At 45.1% G+C, this 20,176-nt stretch overlaps 1 long non-coding RNA gene across 1 annotated transcript in view; it reads left to right on the plus strand.

The window, feature by feature from the left end:
* The window catches only part of LOC126456695 (uncharacterized), a 49,348-nt gene extending 30,295 nt beyond the window's left edge, over window positions 1-19,053 (plus strand). The window contains exon 2 of the long non-coding RNA XR_007585377.1: window positions 18,579-19,053. This is a non-coding gene — a long non-coding RNA (uncharacterized LOC126456695). The remainder of the gene's footprint in view (window positions 1-18,578) is intronic.
* Window positions 19,054-20,176: the final 1,123 nt, after the last annotated feature.

Raw genomic sequence — 20,176 nt, forward strand, 5'->3', positions numbered from 1 at the left:
TCTCACATACTAAACTTTCTTTGCACTACGTTGCCTGCCACCAGAATTTGGCTTTTAATATCCACTGAGCTACATTTTTTCCTATTTCAATCAATATATGCACTGCTAAATGACGTCAAGTCCTTAGCACACATTTCCAGTCACTAAGACTTTGCCTTCTTTCAAAATATTTGTAGAGTGAGGAAATAGCTGGTCAAATTTACAACCTGTCGTAACATGCTCGAGGTTCTCAAATGCGTGTTTAGTAATTTTTTTAGACAAGTTGCATTGCGAGACTCTTACCGATTTGTTTGATGCTGCCTCGTAAACACACGAAAGCTTTTCCCCTGCTAGACTAATGCTCTGTTTTCGTGACTACTACATATTCCCCACTTTTTAATTTCTCTTCAATCTCCTTTCAGTTTGGTTTGTTCATTTTGCTGGTACTACAGTTCCGATACATGGGCTGTAGAGAAAGTACCTCACTAGGCTCTACACATTGACAACGCAACCTGTTGTCAGGTGCAGCAGGCTGAGAGGGTGAAGCTTGCCAGGCTATCGGAAACCCAAGTTGATCTCCTTTAACCACCGTGCTTCAATACGCATGTACTCCTGTGTCTACGTTGCGGCGGGTTGAGTTCTATTAGTGGTTGCGGCGGAGACAGGGGCAACCAGGCTGAATGCAGAACTTGTACAGGGTGCGGCGTTTAAATCCTTTTTTAAAAGCAAATTTATTGAAACAAAATACAAATGAAAATGAAAATTCTTTTACATATAAGTAGTGGTATCTTCCAAGAGTGACGTTATTCAATGTTAACCCCCTTCAGCCCCAATGACCGCCTTCAATCTTGTCCTGAACCGATAGCATGCGTTCTTTAAAACAGCGCTGTCCATATTCCGGAATGCTGTTTCGAAAACAGTGCGTACAAATGCCACATTAGGGTTCCTCGTCAGATTGGTAACTCTTTCGACTACAAACATAGTAGTCGAGGGGAGTCAAATCCTGGCTATTCGGGTGGCCAGAACTCCTTTGACCACAACATGTCAACAATATCCGAGAGCCAGTTTTCGACTAACTGGTTCGTATGAGGTCGCCCTCTGCCATCCGACACATCGTTCGCTCTCTGGTATTCAATACTGACGCCAATTTCCTCGACGATTGCTCCGGGTCCTCCGAAATCAGCACCTGAGCCTTTTCGATGACTACCGCAGTTCGTGACACGCGCTTCCTCGAACGAGGTTTCCTCGTCGGGTAAGCGGAACCTTCCCCAGACTTCTCTGAATCATTACACTTGGTCTCAGTATCGTAAACAGCTGGTCTCGGGTACCCGAAGAATCGAACTGTTTCAACGGGCGAACGCCCAGCTCGAAGATTTTCGAAAATCGCGTCTCTTCGCTTGTACTCCGCACTTGTCCTTAATATCTCGGCAATTCTGAGTTTCTGGCTGTATACTAGGTGCATATGGCTTTCAAGAACGCCAGTCGCGACCTCCAGCGGAACTACGATACGACGGGAAATTTAAATTTAAATTTTTCCGGATTTAAGCGACGCCACTGTACACCTCTCATCCAGACGTACATAACACTGCTGAGCGCGTATACATGGTGGTCCACTGATAGTGACCGGGCCAAATATCTCACGAAATAAGCGTCAAACGAAAAAAACTACAAAGAACGAAACTCGTCTAGCTTGAAGGGGGAAACCAGATGGCGCTATGGTTGGCCTGCTAGATGGCGCTGCCATAGGTCAAACGGATATCAACTGCGTTTTTTAAAATAGGAACCCCCATTTTTATTACATATTCGTGTAGTACGTAAAGAAATATGAATGATTTAGTTGGGTCACTTTTCTCGCTTTGTGACAGATGGCACTGTAATAGTCACAAACGTATAAATACGTTGTATCACGTAACATTCCGCCAGTGTTAAAACTGACCGTTTACCAATTGCGGTAAAGGTCGATATCGTGTTGATGTATGGCTATTGTGATCAAAATGCCCCACGGGCTTGTGCTATGTATGCTGCTCGATATCCTGGACGACATCATCCCAGTGTCCGGACCGTTCGCCGGATAGTTACGTTATTTAAAAAAACAGGAAGTGTTCAGCCACATGTGAAACGTCAACCACGACCTGTAACAAATGATGATGCCCAAGTAGGTGTTTTAGCTGTTGTCGCGGCTAATCTGCACATCAGTAATAGACAAATTGAGCGAGAATCGGGAATCTCAAAAACGTCGGTGTTGAGAATGCTACATCAATATCGATTGCACCCGTACCATATTTCCATGCACCAGGAATTGCATGGCGACGACTTTGAACGTCGTGTATAGTTCTAGCTGAAGGACATTTGCTATCGTGATCCACCGACAACGCCTGGCAACATGCGTCAGCGCATTGTCAATGTATGTGCGAAAATTACGGAAAGCTAACTACTCTCTGTTGAGAGGAATGTCGTTACACGTATTGCCAAATGCATTGAGGTTGACGAACATCATTTTGAGCATTTATTGCATTAATGTGGTATTTACAGGTAATCACGCTGTAACAGCATGCGTTCTCAGAAATGATAAGTTCACAAAGGTACATGTATCACATTGGAGCAACCGAAATAATATGTTCAAACGTACCTACGTTCTGTATTTTAATTTAAAAAACCTACCTGTTACCAACTGTTCGTCTAAAATTGTGAGCCATATGTTTGTCACTATTACAGCGCCATCTATCACAAAGCGAAAAAAGTGGTTCAACTAAAACATTCATACAGGGTGGTGCACGAAATGTGTTACCAATTGTTTCTTTCACAATTTACGACACACATTAGATATCCCGCTGGGATCTCTACAGCAGTACCAGCAGAGCTTGGAAAAACAAATGACATACGAAATGACGTGTAATTCATGATACTGTCGCTAGGAGACTAGTAAGCAGCAATGGCTGACAATGGAAGACTGACGACCCAGCAACGATCGACAATTGTGTTACTTTTTCATGAAACGCAAAGCCTTGTGATTCAGAGGCGTTTTCGACAACCGTTTAACACACGATGGGTCCCTTGCAAGAAGACCATCCACAGGTTGTACGATAAATTTGTACAGGAAGGAACATTATTGGAAGCGAAGCGACCTCGGCCTAAGCCTGTTTGTTCGCCGGAGAATACTGAAGCGGTACGAGTTGCTGTACAGAGAAGCCCCGGGAAATCGAGTAGAAAGGCAGCAGTGCAACTGGGAATATCCAGACGCTCCGTTCAACGCATTATTAAAAGTGACCACCATATGTCCCCATACAAGATGACCTGTGCACAGAAGCTCACTGAAGAACACAAGCAGCAGAGACTACTGTTTGCTCGATGGGCGGAGGATAGGGAAGAAACTCTCAACAACATTTGGTTTTCAGACGAGGCGCATTGTCATTTAGACGGTGTGGTTAACAAACAAAATGTATGCTTTTGGGCCACTGAAAACCCGCAAGTGCTTCATGAACGACAACATTATGATCCGAGGATTACAGCATGGGCAAAAATTTCCAGTCACCGACTTATTGGACCCTTTTTCTTTGAAGAAACTGTGAACAGCGAGCGTTATTTGAACATGCTTCGCAATAGCTTCATTCCACAGCTTTGCCCTTCAATACGCAGTGGTTCATGCAAGATGGAGCAAGGCCACATACCGGAAACAATGTGTTGGAGTTTTTACACGAGCATTTTGACATGCTAATCATTTCACTCAGGTGTCCAGGTCGCTTCAATGACGGACAAAATTGCCCCCCCCCCCCCCCCAACAGTCCAGACCTCAATCCATGTGACTTTTTTCTTTGGGAGTATGTAAAGGAAAAAACATTCCCGGAAGGTCCACGTGATTTAATGGAGCTCAGAAGACTTATTCTTCAAGCTTGCAGTGAAATTACGGAAGACATGTGCCGTAGGGTAATCACTAACTTCAGTGTTCGTTTGAAGGACGTTAGGAAACGAAATGGTGGACATATTGAGCATGTGCTGAGTTAGAACAAATCTCCATGGACGGCTCTCCATTGTAGTATATGTTCCTTTCAGATTGTATTGACAATAAAGTTTATATTCAAAAACAAAATGGTAACACATTTCGTGCGCCACACTGTATTTCTTTACGTACTATACGAACATGTAATAAAAATGGGGTTTCCTATTTTAAAAAAACGCAGTTGATATCCGTTTGACCTATGGCAGCGTCATCTAGCGGGCCGACCATAGCGCCATCTGGTTTCCCCCTTCAAACTAGACAAGTTTCTTTCTTTGTAGTTTTTTCGTTTGACGCTTATTTCGTGAGATATTTGGTCCGGTCACGATCAATGGACCGCCATGTACACGTTCAAAACACCTGGGCAACTGCATAACAGGACGTGTATATACACCCACACCAGCGAAAGCGTTAAAGACGTTTTCAGGTCAAAATGGAAGCATCGATCCTGCTAGACAACCAGAGATCCATCAGTCATTCCAAGAACCTTCAGAAAGCTCGTCGCCACTGTGACGTCCTCTTGAGTAAAGAGTAAAAGAGGCCGCAGACGTAAAGAAGACGCGGAGAGGCCAGACGAACTGGGGCGTGCCTCGTCATCGCCGAACACCTGCGCCGGCGATCTGTTTGCAGCGGCTAAAACGAGCGACGTCAGCGGCAGTGGGGCCGCGAACGCCCGCCCACTCGCTACACACCGTCCCGCCCGACAAAGGGCGCCGTGTAAAACACGGCGGCTCCCGTCTCTTCCACGCTGTCCTCTGGCGGCCCTTTTGTTGCGGTCCGCGTACTCTGCGAATAGCCGACGCGTCTACTGGCCGTGTCGCTGTGTAAATGCATCCCACGGCAGCGACCTCCAACCGCTTGTGTGCTCTCGTTTCGACGGCTGTCGTTCCAAAAGTAATAGCTGCCACTTGCTTCGTTCATTAGCTTTTAGCGCTCGCCGTCTGTGATGTTGGAACACACGAAGCCGACATCTCAGTTGGAGCTCTTTCAGACAGCTACATCTTTTATTTTCATTAGGGCTGTGTTCGAACACGACCAGAACTGTTCGAACAGTTTACGTCACTGTTCGGGAACTGTCGCGGTTGTTCGCTCCTTCGATGGGCATGCGATCTTGTAACTTCCGTTGGTACTTCTACAACTTAGCATTTTTAATGCACTGTGGATTTTAATAATAAAAGTAATTGTTAAACACGGTGCTGAAATATCTCCTAGAGTGCAGGCCATGTCTCACAATGGCAACTAATGAATAAATAAAAGATTTCAATTATGATTCTGTCCAAATCTCGAGCTTTCGTTCGCACTGCGATCTAGTGACATCAGATGGTACTACACTACTAGCCATTAAAATTGCTACACCACGAAGATGACGTGCTACAGACGCGAAATTTAACCGACAGGAAGAAGATGCTGTGACATGCAAATGACTAGCAACTACCTCGTATCACTAGCAGTCGAGATAACAGGCATCTTACCCGCATGGCTGTAACGGATCGTGCAGCCACGTCTCGATCCCTGAGTCAACAGATGGGACCGTTTGCAAGACAACAACCATCTGCACGAACAGTTCGCCGAAGTTTGCCGCAGCATGGACTATCAGCTCGGAGACCATGGCTGCGGTTACCTTTGACACTGCATCACAGACGGGAGCGCCTGCGATGGTGTACTCAACGACGAACCCGGGTGCACGAATAGCAAAACGTCATTTTTTTGGATGAATCCAGGTTCTGTTTACGGCATCATGATGATCCCTTCCGTGTTTGGCGACATCGCGGAGAACGCACATTGGAAGCGTGTATTCGTCATCGCCATACTGGCGTATCACCCGGCGTGACGGTATGGGGTGCCACTGGTTACACGTCTCGGTCACATCTTGTTCGCATTGACGGCACTTTGAACTGTGGACGTTACATTTCAGATGTGTTAACTACCCGTGGCTCTACCCTTCATTCGATCCCTGCGAAACCGTACATTTCAGCAGGATAATGCACGACTGCATGTTGCAGGTCCTGTACGGGCCTTTCTGGATACAGAAAATGTTCGACTGCTGCCCTGGCCAGCACATTCTCCAGATCTCTCACCAGTTGAAAACGTCTGGCCAATGGTGGCGGTGTAACTGTCTCGTCACAATACGCCAGTCACTCTCTTGATGAACTGTCGTATCGTGTTGAAGCTGCATGGGCAACTGTACCTGTACATGCCATCCAAGCTCTGCTTGATTCAATGCCAGGCGTATCAAGGCCGTTATTACGGCCAGAGGTGGTTGTTCTGGGTACTGATTTCTCAGGATCTATGCACCCAAATTGCGTGAAAATGTAATCACATGCCAGTTGTAGTACAATATATTTATCCAATGAATACCCGTTTATCAACTGCATTTCTTCTTGGTGTAGCAATTTTAATGGCCAGTAGTGTAAAACAAGTAGCAGCGGAAAGCAGCATGACATCATATAAGTAGTTTAGAGACGCTGTGGTCCCATATTACAAGTAATTCTCGTTCGAAACTAGCTGCCATTAAGTCAAATATGAACGAGTCTAAAATGGAAGACTAAAGTACAATAGAGCCTTTATCTTGGTGTGACTGGAATGCAGCCGCTTCTCGAACTTCGTGCACACAACTGCAGCACCTTCTCTTTGTTATTGCTTCGCGTTGCACGATGCACCAGCCGCTCGCTACATAGCGCGTTGTAGTCCCGGACGCTGAACTCTGCGGCCGCCACACCTCTTCGCAGAAGAGCTAACCTCACGCGGTGCTGCGGGCGCAGAATTAACAGACGCCTCGTGCATAATTGAACGACGCCGTGTCGACACGCCGACGCGTAGAGTTGGCGCAACAAACAGGCAGCCGCAGCGGCAACCGCAGACCCGCACCCAAACGCACCCATCTGTCTGTTCACACCTGTCACCACACACACACAGCACATCGTCCTGAAGGGTCAACTTGAGCTTTCGATACCGTCTGTCCGCTATGAGACGTGTCGTAGTGCGGTTTTGTAGTGGGTGATACCAGTTCTTAACGGGCCTACACCCCCCAATCAGTAGGGCATTAGATATTGTCCTTGACTGACCTAGTAACGAGCGATAACAGTTGATTACATTTTACATGAATTTGAAATTATTGTGAACACATTTTCCTTTCGAGTATATTATTGTTTTGCGTGGTAATTGCTTTAAGGGATCGAGGTGCAGTTTGTGTGCTACAGAGATGGTAACCTTTTACACTACTGGCCATTAAAATTGCTACACCAAGAAGAAATGCAGATGATAAAAGGGTATTCATTGGACAAACACACTATACTAGTTCTGACATCTGATTACATTTTCATGCAATTTGGGTGCATAGATCCTGAGAAATCGGTACCCAGAACAACCAACTCTGGCCGTAATAACGGCCTTCATACGCCTGGGCATTGAGTCAGACCTTGAATGGCGTGTACAGGTACAGCTGCCCATGCAGCTTCAACACGATACCTCAGTTCATCAAGAGTAGTGACTGGCGTATTGTGATGAGCCAGTTGCTCGGCCACCATTGACCAGACGTTTACAGTTGGTGAGAGACCTGGAGAATGTGCTGGCCAGGCTAGCAGTCAAACATTTTCTGTATCCAGAAAGGCCCGTACAGGACCTGCAACATGCGGTCGTGCATTATCCTGCTGAAATGTACGGTTTCGCAGGGATCGAATGAAGGGTAGAGCCACGGGTCGTAACACTTCTCAAATGTAACGTCCACTGTTCAAAGTGCCGTCAATACGAACAAGAGGTGACCGAGACGTGTAACCAATGGCAACCAATACCATCACGCCGTGTGTTACGCCAGTATGGCGATGACAAATACACGCTTCCAATGTGCGTTCACCGCGATGTCACCAAACACGGATGCTACCATCATGATGCTGTAAACAGAACCAGGATTCATCCGAAAAAAATGACGTTTTACCATTCGTGCACCCAGGTTCGTCGTTGAGTACACCATCGCAGGCGCTCCTGTCTGTGATGCAGCGTCAAGGGTAACCGCAGCCATAGTCTCCGAGCTGATAGCCCATGCTGCTGCAAACGACATCGAACTGTTGGTGCAGATGGTTGTTGTCTTGCAAACGGTCCCATCTGTTGACTCAGGGATCGAGACGTGGCTGCACGATCCGTTACAGCCATGCGGATAAGATGCCTGTTATCTCGACTGCTAGTGATACGATGCCGTTGGGATCCAGCACGGCGTTCCGTATTACCCTCCTGAACCCACCGATTCCTTGTTCTGCTAACAGTCATTGGATCTCGACCAACGCGTGCAGCAATGTCGCGATACGATAAACCGCAATCGCGATAGGCTACAATCCGACCTTTATCGAAGTCGGAAACGTGATGGTACACATTTCTCCTCCTTACACTAGGCATCACAACAACGTTTCACCAGGCAACGCCGGTCAACTGTTGTTAATCCTCATTTCAACACGTTGTAGGTGTCACCACCGTCGCCAACCTTCTGTGAATGGGCTGAAAAGCTAATCATTTGCGTATCACAGCATCTTCTTCCTGTCGGTTGATTTTCGCGTCTGTAGCACGTCAGCAGAGTGAAAATCCGATTAATCTTTGCACAGTTTTGTTGGGTCGTGTCTTTAGTATGCTCGTCGACCTCGTTACATTGCTCTTCTCGGTTCTGACTGCGCAGTGAGCATGTAAAGATGCCTAGAAAATAGTGTCTCCCACCAAGTATGAGGGCTGGTAAGGGATTTCGCCTCATGTTACGCAGCCCACATAACGTAACTGTCAAGCGTTTCCTTCTTCATGACAATTGGTCCAAAATGGTTCAAATGGCTCTGATCACTATGGGACTTAACATCTGAGGTCATCAGTTACTTAGAACTACTTAAACCTAACTAATCTACGGACATCACATACATCCATGCCCGAGGCAGGATTCGAACCTACGACCTCTTCATGACAATTCTCGGCTGCTCTCTGCAGAGTCAGCGATGATGCTTCTGCAGTGTTTCCTGCAGGCTGTATGTAACTGGCTACCCCGGAGTTCCATTTCTGCCCATACGAACCGCTGGCTGTGAAGGCAATATTTTGGCTCAGACAACTAGCTGTAGGCCAACATAGAGAATTGGCGGAAAGTACAGGTGCTTCCATTCTATGACGAGGGTATTGGAAAGTTGGTACAAAGCGACGGTAGATGCGTAAGTTGGAGCGACGACTTCGTAGAGAAGTAGCTGGAAGGTGTAGCTACCTGTTGCAAATAAAACATTTTCGATTTTCATAGTGGTTTTCATATCGCGACCGATCGGACATTATTTTCCGAATAGCCCTCACATTAGGCATTAATTTTGTTTCGATACAACGTTTTGTCGACTGCCGCTATGTTTGGCTGTATATATTGGTATCGCATTTTGGCTTTATGTACTGCTATTGGTTTTTTGCTTTTTTGTTTTAGTAGTTCAGTTATATACGTGAACCGAATATTTTGGTACCACATTTAGTTTGTTCACTTGATTTTTGGCTGTCTGTATTGGTGTCTCTTTGTACTGCTGTACAGATCAAGTGATGTTTTCGATACCGCATTTCGTTAATTCTTGCGATTTTGGCTATGTGTGTTGGTACAGCATATCGGATTTTTGCCCTGCTGTCTGATTTTGGCTTTCCCTATTCGTATCGGAGTTTCAAGCTAAGCTACATAGCTCTACTGATTAATTCGATACCACACTTCGTTAATTGCCATCGTTTTTGGCTGTCTGTGTTGGTATCACTTATTGGCTTCTTTATTTATATTTTCGACTTTCCGGATTGATATTGGTCTTTTAAATGAACCATGTATGTTAAGTGATGTTTTCCATACCATTTGTAGTCGATTTGCACCAGTTTAGTGATTTCTGCATCTTTTAAGTGGACCACTGTATCGTGTTTGGCTGTTTCGTTTTGTATAATTTGCCATAATCGTAATTTTTTCGGTTGTTACTTTAGGTTTTTGTTTGTGCCTTCTCAAAATCCTCACTTTCCCGCGGTTGCCCCGTTAGGTTCAATATTTATTATTATGAATTTGTACGATTCTGTGTTTAACGTTTGTATTTTGGCGCCATGGGAACTGTTATTGTCACTCACAGCTATTTTGAAATCATGTTTGTGTCGAATTTTGGATTTTTTATGATGTTATTGGTCAAAGTCAAATGAGTGTAATCGAAGGCTCTGGTTTTATTAGTCCTGGACACTCGCATGACAGCGCTAACCGTTTGGGGTCCCTCTGGCGAGCAGACCTCAGTCTAGCAAATTGTCGCCCCTTATAGTACACTCACTATAGATGGCGAGAACTATGCCCCTTACACGAAGTCATTAAAGATCACCCAACTCACGTTGAGTGAACAGTAGGGCTGAACAAAAATGACTGACAAGGCGCAATGCATCTTGTTGAGGGTATAGTATGGACGTATTGGAAATTAATGTTGGGTGATGGTTTTAAAGTAATTCACGTGACATGAAAACTTTGTGGAAACGTGTTGATTTACTGGAGGCTAGTTTATCCCAAGAAAGTATTCAGAGTTGAGTGCGGCCTGGCTGGGGAGCAGTGAAGGGAAGCGACAATAGGCAGCTTAGGATGGCTCAAACTCTGAAAAAGCCATAACGGGGTGCGGCCTCCAGCTGCCTTAAGATGAGTGACAGTGAGGGGGGGTGATTGACCCCATGCTGGTGTACCGGGAAGCAGACGGAGAACTTGTACGCCTGTTGATAAATGTCTGTCATCCCGATTTCAGTGAAACATGCGAGAAAGCCGCACAAAGCTACGGTGGTGCGGTCAACAGAAGTCAAAAATATGCGTGTTCGTGACTATACCAATTCACGTTGAATTCACGGTCAGCAGAGTCTGCAGTAAATCAGGTGAAGAGCGACAGAATGAAATACGCCAGCCTCCGCTGGGAACATAGGACCAAGGAATTTGAAGTACTCTCCTGGGAGTCAGAATTCCGGAAAACTTGGTGTTTGTGCAGACGCTAACCTTGATGAGTGGCCTGGGAGGAGCTAAATAGCAGAAGGTGAGAGGAAGGGAAAGTTTGTGGGAATTTGTTCACTTCCCAGAGCAGACATTGGTCAGCGCTGGGAAGCGACACATAATTAACGCGACTTGCGGTGCAATTGGCGTAAGTGATTTTGCTGGAGGGGAAACTGAGGCAAAGAGCAGACTGGCAGAAGTCTCCATAAAAGTCTTCCGTTCCCAGCTTGCCTAGAGTGCAGACGTGGTATTCTTTACTCAGCTTGCCTGAGAGAGAGTGAGCATCTCTGCAGTTTAGGACTTAGCAAACGGAACGATTGAGCTTGGGGATAGAAAGTTTTCGTTCAGCTATGTCCTGAGCAAGATAGCTAGGAGTTAACAGACGAGTGCAGCCTTGCAGCACCATGAGGTCAGCCGACGTCCGCATAACGGCGCCACCCCGCCATGCTGAATTTGGTGATATTGCGCCTGCTCCGGGTTGAGTTAGGCCACTGATTAATTTGTTGGATCACATCGGCAAAGTTTCCACGAGGGTTTCATGGGCCGTGTATTGTAGAATTCTTCTCGCACTTTGCATTATACCTGGGTCAGTTGATAGGAGTTACTTTTGAGTTATCGCTCTTCACGCAAACGCAATTTATTACCACTGCCTGTTAGGAGAGTCATGTAATGTGATGATTGAAGGTTGTGAGTTAAAATAAATTTGTGTTAATCGACGCCGGCCGCAGTGGTCTCGCGGTTCTAGGCACGCAGTCCGGAACTGCGCGACTGCTACAGTTGCAGGTTCGAATCCTGCCTCGGGCATGGATGTGTGTGATGTCTTCAGGTTACTTAGGTTTCAGTAGTTCTAAGTTCTAGGGGACTGATGACCACAGCTGTTAAGTCCCATAGTGCTCAGAGCGATTTGAACCATTTTGTTAATCGACTGCATCTGTTTTCAATCAAGTAGTTGAAATCCCAAGTCACTTTCTTAATTAATTTTATGTTCAACATTTGCATCTGTTGTTCAATAGGTGAATATAACATCAATGTGCACCCCTTTTTAATTAAAGGGGATCAATTCTGAATCAATCAATGTCAACACTGCCACCGCAGTTCAATCTGGAGTCACAGGGCCTTATTACTTTCTTTGTGCTATCCGACATTGCAGCAGTTTTGCACTCTCTGTTGATCTGTTAGTCAGTTACTTGGGGGGAACACCCGCCAAAACCAGATAAGTGACGCGTCGGGTGTTACAATACCACAGAGAGATGATCCGTGGCAGCTGGCATCGGTATCGTTAGTTTCCAATTGCAATGCGTAAACCGAGGCTGGCGAAAACTATAGCTGCCTACAGATTAGCGACAACAGTGATGTTTTGTCGTAGGAGACGTGTGCAAAGCGCTTTATGTGATTGGTTGAGGTAGACGCTCAAAGCAGCCATGCCAAGACCAATGCAATGTTCAGGGACATTCTTTCGTCGATTCTACTACGGTCGTTGTGGCTGTTACTCCCAACGCTGGCAGATCAGGGGACTACTCACAGAACCTCAGATAATGAAACCATTCTTGTACCATGTGGGGATAAGAAACTCCAGACACTGTCGGACGCAATACACAGTGATTACTATTAAATGCTCGAAGTTTTGTTAGAACATCTCTTATGCACCGGAGATACCAGCTGGCCTGCAACAGGCCAGATTTAATCCATAATTTATCCAGCTGTTGGACAGTGTGGTAATGTGAAAAAGAAAACTAAACCAACTCCCAAATTTCACATTCACCACCGCAACCTGAGAAGATAATTGTCGATATTGTAGCGACAGTGCACTATTGCGTATGACTTTACAGAAATATCAGTGATTATAAAGAGCTTGTTTGCGTGGCCATCCTCCGCAGTAAACACAGAAATACTTGTTTTGTAAATAAAAACGCCTTCTCTTGCTGCACTGTATCTTATTTTCCCAGACGCATTTCGACTTTTTTCACTTTGAGGCAGTGGGATCTATAATGATGCATTTTTGTTTTGATACGTATTATTCGTTGATTATAAAACAGTTCACTACTCGCTAAGTGATTACTTATCGTTCTTCCTGAAAGGAAACTCCGATGCCAACTAAAGACAGGAAGAACAGTAAATAATCACTTATTCACATAAAAAGCGACTAGTCAACTGTATTATAATCTACGAAAAGTACATATTAAAACAAAAGTATATCATAACTGTATCATTATAGATCCCACTGATAATGTCTTAAAGTGAAAAAAGGCGTCTGGGAAAATAAAATACAGTGCAGAAAAAGGAGGCGTTTTTATTTACAAAACAAATATATCAGTGATTATAGTTTGGATTGTCGTAAAGTTTTTCAAATTATTAAGAAACTTAATACTGGGTGATTACGTGATGATGTTGCAAACAATCAGCGATGATGGAGAAGAGTAAATGTACCAATTTAAGATAAGCGACCCCGGTCCGGAAACGACCGAGTCGACAGTTATAAGCGAATACCGTTGTGATACGTTTGACAGTGGAATACACGTACCGATACTGTTGTTGTTAAGACGGTAGGGTAAGCAACGTTTCAGGGGTGGTGGTATGGACCAAACCAAAACAAAACATGTCCAGTAAACATGGCCTCGTTAATGCATGCGTTAAGAGCTATGAGCACTTGTTCATCTTCGACATTGTGAATTACCTCCATTCTACTGCAATCCTTTTCGTATCCATACTTTTGGAGGGGGTATTATGGGCCAAAACAAGAAAGAAATACTCTGTAAATATGGGCTTTAAAACGCACAACTTAACATCCATGGGCACTCGTTCAATAGAAGATATTTGTTTTACAGTGGCGAAGACCAACAAGTACTCACAACTTCAAGGTATGGACTTCAGAGCCCACATTTACTAGACTCTTTTTCTTGTTTTGGTCTAATTATTTTTACAGTGGAGGTGGTCTATTTGGTCTGGCGACCGTCTCAATTTTCCATATTCTATGGAACAAACAATTGTCTTATGTAACAACTTTGCCACGATCCAGTTCTGTTCATAAACAACACTGTTGTTGTTAGAATTCAGTCCGATGACAGATTTGATGCAGATTTCCACGCACTTCAGTCCTACGCGAGTCTCTTCATCCCTGCGTGATTACTGCAACTTACACCCATTTGAACCTGCACACCCTTGTCTGCCTCTCCAATTTTTACCGCCCTTCGCATATATATTCCTTTCCACATTACCAACCCAACAAACCATTGCAGTCGCAGCGTATGTCCTGTCAGTAGCCCTTCTTTTAGTCAAGCTGTAGCAGACGTTTCTTTCCTTTGCTATTCGTTTGAGTCCCTACTCATCTGTTAATCTATTACCCTTCCCTGCCCCTCTTACCGCTCCAGTACTCAGTACTATCTTCTAGTACCACGCATCAAAAGCATCGGTTCTTTTCTTGTCTAAACTGTTTAACGTCCACGTTTCAATACCGCACACGGCTACACTCCAGCGTAAAACCTTCAGGAAAGTAGGACGAGTATTGCGTGTTTCTACATTTCTCCGGTACGCAAACTGAACTCACCCTAGATCGGTTTCTACAACGGTCTTTCCACTCTTTTTTAAATGACACTACAATTTACCGATGAAACGTGTTCATAAATGGCTCTGAGCACTATGGGACTTAACATCTGAGGTCATCAGTCCCCTAGACTTAGAACTACTTAAACCTAACTAACCTAAGAACATCGGACACATCCATGGCCGAGGCAGGATTCGAAACTGCGACCGTAGCAGCAGCGTGATTCCGGACTGAAGCGCCTAGAACCGCTCGGCCACAACGGTCGGCCCGAAAACGTGTCATCATCATTTTAATAAGCAGTAGGTACTTGGCCGTGAGATGCACGCTTTCCCCATTTTGATTTAGACCTATTCGGGAGTGACAGTCTTGCTCCTGACATCCTTAGTTGCACGATCACACGGTCAGTTAATTGATCGGCCATGACGGTCCACGGAAATCCTGATTAAGGTTTGCATAGTTTTCCCTAAATGATTCATTCTAAATACAGGAATCATGCATTTGAAAAACGTCACGCAGCATGTGCCCCCCCTCTAATGACCTTATAGTCCATGGGATGTTAAAATATGATTTTCTTTCTTCACCCCGCGCGCAGTGAAAAGAATAACCGTGTATTATAGACTTCAAGCACAGTTTTAAACATGTCCATTAATGTGCTACCAGATTTCATGACCGTCGTAACGTACATGCGCAATATTCATGTTGTGTAGCAGTTGTGTCTCTCGCAGCTGTTCTGACTCCAGTATGGTCCTGAAATAGGTCTACTGATGCCGGTGCTCAAACCAGGATACCACTGAAGAGATCATCTTCGTAAAAGGTATCTATGCTACTTATAGGGCAGCCGTCCCTTCCCAAGCTGTAACCGGAGAGATGTAATAGCAGTGAAGCCGCATACTAATGTTCCTCTGTGACGCAACAGTGCCATGGGGGCTATTCAGCTAGAGACAACTCGGCGGAGGTAGAACGGCCGGCCGCGGTGGCCGTGCGGTTCTGGCGCTGCAGTCCGGAACCGCAGGTTCGAATCCTGCCTCGGGCATGGATGTGTGTGATGTCCTTAGGTTAGTTAGGTTTAAGTAGTTCTAAGTTCTAGGGGACTGATGACCTAAGATGTTGTCCCATAGTGCTCAGATCCATTTGAACCATTTTTGAGGTAGAACGGCTGTCTGTCACCGTGATACCTGTGTTAGTTGACAGGCTACTTAGGTAGTACAGCTGGTAATAACAGCAGTTGAACATGAATACGGAAAATATTACGTAAAGGAAACAAGCCAATTATCTGAAGAGTGCAAGAATATTGCTGTGGATCTGAAGAGGTGGTGCGCAGAAAATGGACTCGAAAAAGCAGACACATCGGCTGCTAGAATCGCATGGCCGTATAGTATGAGGAATACGCATATGCAAAGGAAAGCAGCGGCGTACTATGAACAAATCTACCCGTGACCGTGAAATTTGGTGATGCTGATACCGTTTCTCTACATACTGGCTCTACAACGCGACACTTTTTTCCAGCGATAGATGTCTTGGAAGATATCTTGCATGTAGAATTCTGCATTTCGGCTGTTCAGGAAACGTTCCGCTTCGAAAATCATCTCGTTATCGTCCAGGAAATAAGTGATAATCAATGGTTTTTTCTTCCGAGGAATGTGGAAGAAGACAATCAGTGCCATATCAATAACATACGGGGGCGACAAAAAATTTGATATCCCTAAGAAGCAGCATGCGTGGCTGTGTCCTGTGCAACAGGAACTGTGGCATTGTTCTGGAGCGAAAGCCCATCCCCTCTCCCATTCTGGAGAACTTTCCGGTACATATTCGTCTTGACAGCCTCATATAGTCTTAATAAGAGACTTCCATAGTAAGTTTGCTCCTTACAGTAATAATCTGCTAGCTGGCTCTATGGCAGTTGCAAAGAAACGCTCAGATCATCTTGCTCTGTTATTGTTAGACTTCTACTTTCTTGGCGAGAATATTTTTTCAGTAAAATGATATGGGGCTACCAGGCCAGAGAAGGGTGCGTCTGTTATGAGGAAGGTCATGTACGATCTGTCCAAGTAAGGTCAAAGAATATTTGAAAGAGAATTAAAAGAAAATTAGCAGATCCCCATAACCTGCCATCGCGTCTCTACGATTGAGCGGGGTGTTACAATATAAATTTTAGAGCCCGCTGCTCTAGAAGTTAGATGTTCAAATCTCTGAGATTTGTTATTATTGTGTTGCTAGACCTGAAGGTATCTAGTGCAATTCTGGTGCTGGAATAAGTTCTTGAAAGCTCTCCGTCAGTGGAATGTGAACATTAAGCTAGTCAGCTAACCGCTCCCTTTCCAAAAGGAAGGACTGAAAATTGCATTATAACGTCATGCAGTTCCAAAGCAACGCTCAGATCATCTTGCTCTGTTATTGTTAGACTTCTCCTTTCTTGGCGAGAATATTTTTTCAGTAAAATGATATGAGGCTACCAGGCCAGAGAAGAGTGCGTCTGTTATGAGGAAGGTCATGTACGATCTGTCCAAGTAAGGTCAAAGAATATTTGAAAGAGAATTAAAAGAAAATTAGCAGAACCCAATAACCTGCCATCGCGTCTCTACGATTGAGCGGGGTGTTACAATATAAATTTTAGAGCCCGCTGCTCTAGAAGTTAGATGTTCAAATCTCTAAGATTTGTTATTATGGTGTTGCTAGACCTGAAGGTATCTAGTGCAATTCTGGCGCTGGAATAAGTTCTTGAAAGCTCTCCGTCAGTGGAATGTGAGCATTAAGCTAGTCAGCTAACCGCTCCCTTTCCAAAAGGAAGGACTGAAAATTGCATTATAACGTCATGTCGACGTGAGGTCATCAGAGACGACTCAAAAGCTATATTCACTTGCTACCACGACAGTTCATACTCATTCAAAAATACCACCGGCATGATGCAGCAGCGAAAATGTTGTAGCTGTGTCACTCCAATTCAAATGAATCCTTTATTTGCATTATCATTATGGAAGTGTGTAGAATGTACCACCAGAAGCCAGGGTCGTCCTGACAGTCCCCCTGACTTTGGTTATACACTGCAACAGCTAGTAGAGAGAAAGCTACACTTCTGAATACTGTATCTGACGTGTGCGAACAGTATCGTTTATGTTGATTTGTAACATAGTTTTTTTAAAATAGAGAGCACATTTAGCACCATAAATGCTGTATATGACTTTGTACACAATGGCGAGGAGATGCGGGTTACAGAATGGTGTGGCAACTGTCATGATAGGAAAGCTGGACAGGAGCAGAAATGATTAGCGAACTAGTTAACACAACAAAGAGAAGATTTACATAACCAGTATTTCTACAGGTGTACAAAGATTCATTACAAACAATGCAACAAGAAACAGTAGGCCACTTATCAACATGTCAACTAGGATGAAGCTTGCTGCAACGATGGTGTTGCAGTAAAGAGATTACAAATGGAACCTGGGATGCGAGTGATTTCTGGCAGCCTCCGACATAGTATGTCGCGGCCACAGAGGATGCTCATAGTCCAGAGTTGCTGGAGGTATGGCTCGGTGGGCGCACATCATTGGATCCGGCAGATCCCGCGCAATCGCTATCGCCATCAGACAGAAACTTACGATTCCGTTGGCAACTGTGACGCCCGCAGGGTGGTATCGATATGTGATACCACAATGAAAATCGGCACTAGCTAAAAAATTACATCACATTTGTCTACATGTAGTTTCCTGAGGATCCTGGTAGGTATGGAACAGTACATTACAGAACAGTTCATTTACGATTCTCCCATATAGCGGCACCACCGTTTAGGCTAGGGAAAGTTAGTTTTGTCCGATATTCGAAGCACGAGTTACAGCCAGGTGCGGGCCAGATTGCAGTAAGTTACGCATACCAGCAGTTGCGAAGGCAAATAGAGGCCACAGGGGTGTAGAATGGCCGGAGAGGGCGCACACAGCAGTTTTCCATGGCGCAAGTCACAGGCAGAAGAGGGCCACTGGCCAAGCAAGGTGTTAGACATACGTTACGCGAAGTGGCATGCTTGGCAAAACAGAGGCGCACAGCTGATTATAAGTAGGTGCCGTTTTCTAACGAGATTCATTCAAGTGTGGCAGTTCTCCTGGACAGCAGGGCATATCACACCACCGAGCTAAACGCAGCATCAGTCAGCGTCCCAATCAACGGCGGGTCATTGGTTTGGCCATCTGAGGTCGACGCGGGGTCCGCAGCCAGCCAGGGTGGGCCACTCTTTGGCTCGCTACCACAGGCAGTCGTCTCAGCTTCCGACACACGCTGGAGACTTCCTGAGGCGAGGGCTACAGATCTGGACGCCGGATAGTGGGCGCTTGTTCTGCCATGGTCTCAGCCACGCCAGCGAGAAGAAGGACGCAGCTGGCTGCCCGCAGCTCACACCGAGCTGGCGCAGCCATCCTGACATCATCGGAACTCTGCGGGCCAGTCAAGGCTGGCTCGACACAGCGTTGCATTGCACAGGCCACTGGGGTGCTTCCTCAGCATTGCGGGGCCCTGTGACACAGACCGAGGTGGATGGAGCCATGTAGTGGAAGCAAATAAATCATATAGAAAGTTCTCGCCGAGTTTTAATATGGCACCTCCTGGCACCCAACCCACTACACCAATAACATATATATGTGTACTGAAAAAGTCATTTTCCTTTAAGAACAAAAAACTGGCTAGTAAACAATGGAAGACCTGACCCTTCGGAGAAAGACGTCGTACGTATGCTTATCAACGTGGTGTTTCCTTTACTCGACTTCCAGTCAAATAACTGAATGTGAAACGTAAAAAAACTTGTATGGAATGCTATACCTACATTATCAAACGTATCAAATTAGCCACCACAACTGTAACTGAAGGAAAAACCTCACATATGTGACATTAAAACGTCGAAAGCAATAAAACTCTTTCCCAACACAGAAGAAACCAGTTCCGCAATTGTTCCTACATCTGAGGCACAAGTGGCAAAACTCTTCAACTCATTCGCTTTTGATGCAAAACTAATCACATTTCCAAAAAATTTATTGTATTAGAAGGTGGAGTGAAGTGTAAGAATGGGCGAATCATTAGACTCCACACAAAATTTTTACTTCAAGGAAAGTACCTATTGCAAGCAGGACAGACAACAACACAAATATATGCGCCTCACTCATGAAATATGTATTTATACACCAGTGGCCATTAAAACTGCTACACCACGAAGATGACGTGATACAGACGCGAAATTTAACCAACAGGAAGAATATGTTGTGATATGCAAATCATTAGCTTTTCAGAGCATTCACATACGGTTGGCGCCGGTGGCGACACCTACAACGTGCTGACATGAGGAAAGTTTCCAACCGATTTCTCATACACAAACAGCAGTTGACCGGCGTTGCCTGGTGAAACGTTGTTGTGATGCCTCGTGTAAAGAGGAGAAATGCGTACCATCACGTTTCCGACTTTGATAAAGGTCGGATTGTGGCCTATCGCGATTGCGGTTTATCGTATCGTGACATTTTTGCTCGCATTGGTCGAGATCCAATGACTGTTAGCAGAATATGGAATCGGTGGGTTCAGGAGAGTAATACGGAATGCCGTGTTGGATCCCAACGGCCTCGTATCACTAGCAGTCGAGATGACACGCATGTTATCCGCATGACTGTAATGGATCGTGCAGCCACGTCTCGATCCCTGAGTCAATAGTTGGGAA

This window comes from Schistocerca serialis, chromosome 2 (assembly GCF_023864345.2).
Source record: "Schistocerca serialis cubense isolate TAMUIC-IGC-003099 chromosome 2, iqSchSeri2.2, whole genome shotgun sequence".
NCBI classification, from domain to species: domain Eukaryota; kingdom Metazoa; phylum Arthropoda; class Insecta; order Orthoptera; family Acrididae; genus Schistocerca; species Schistocerca serialis.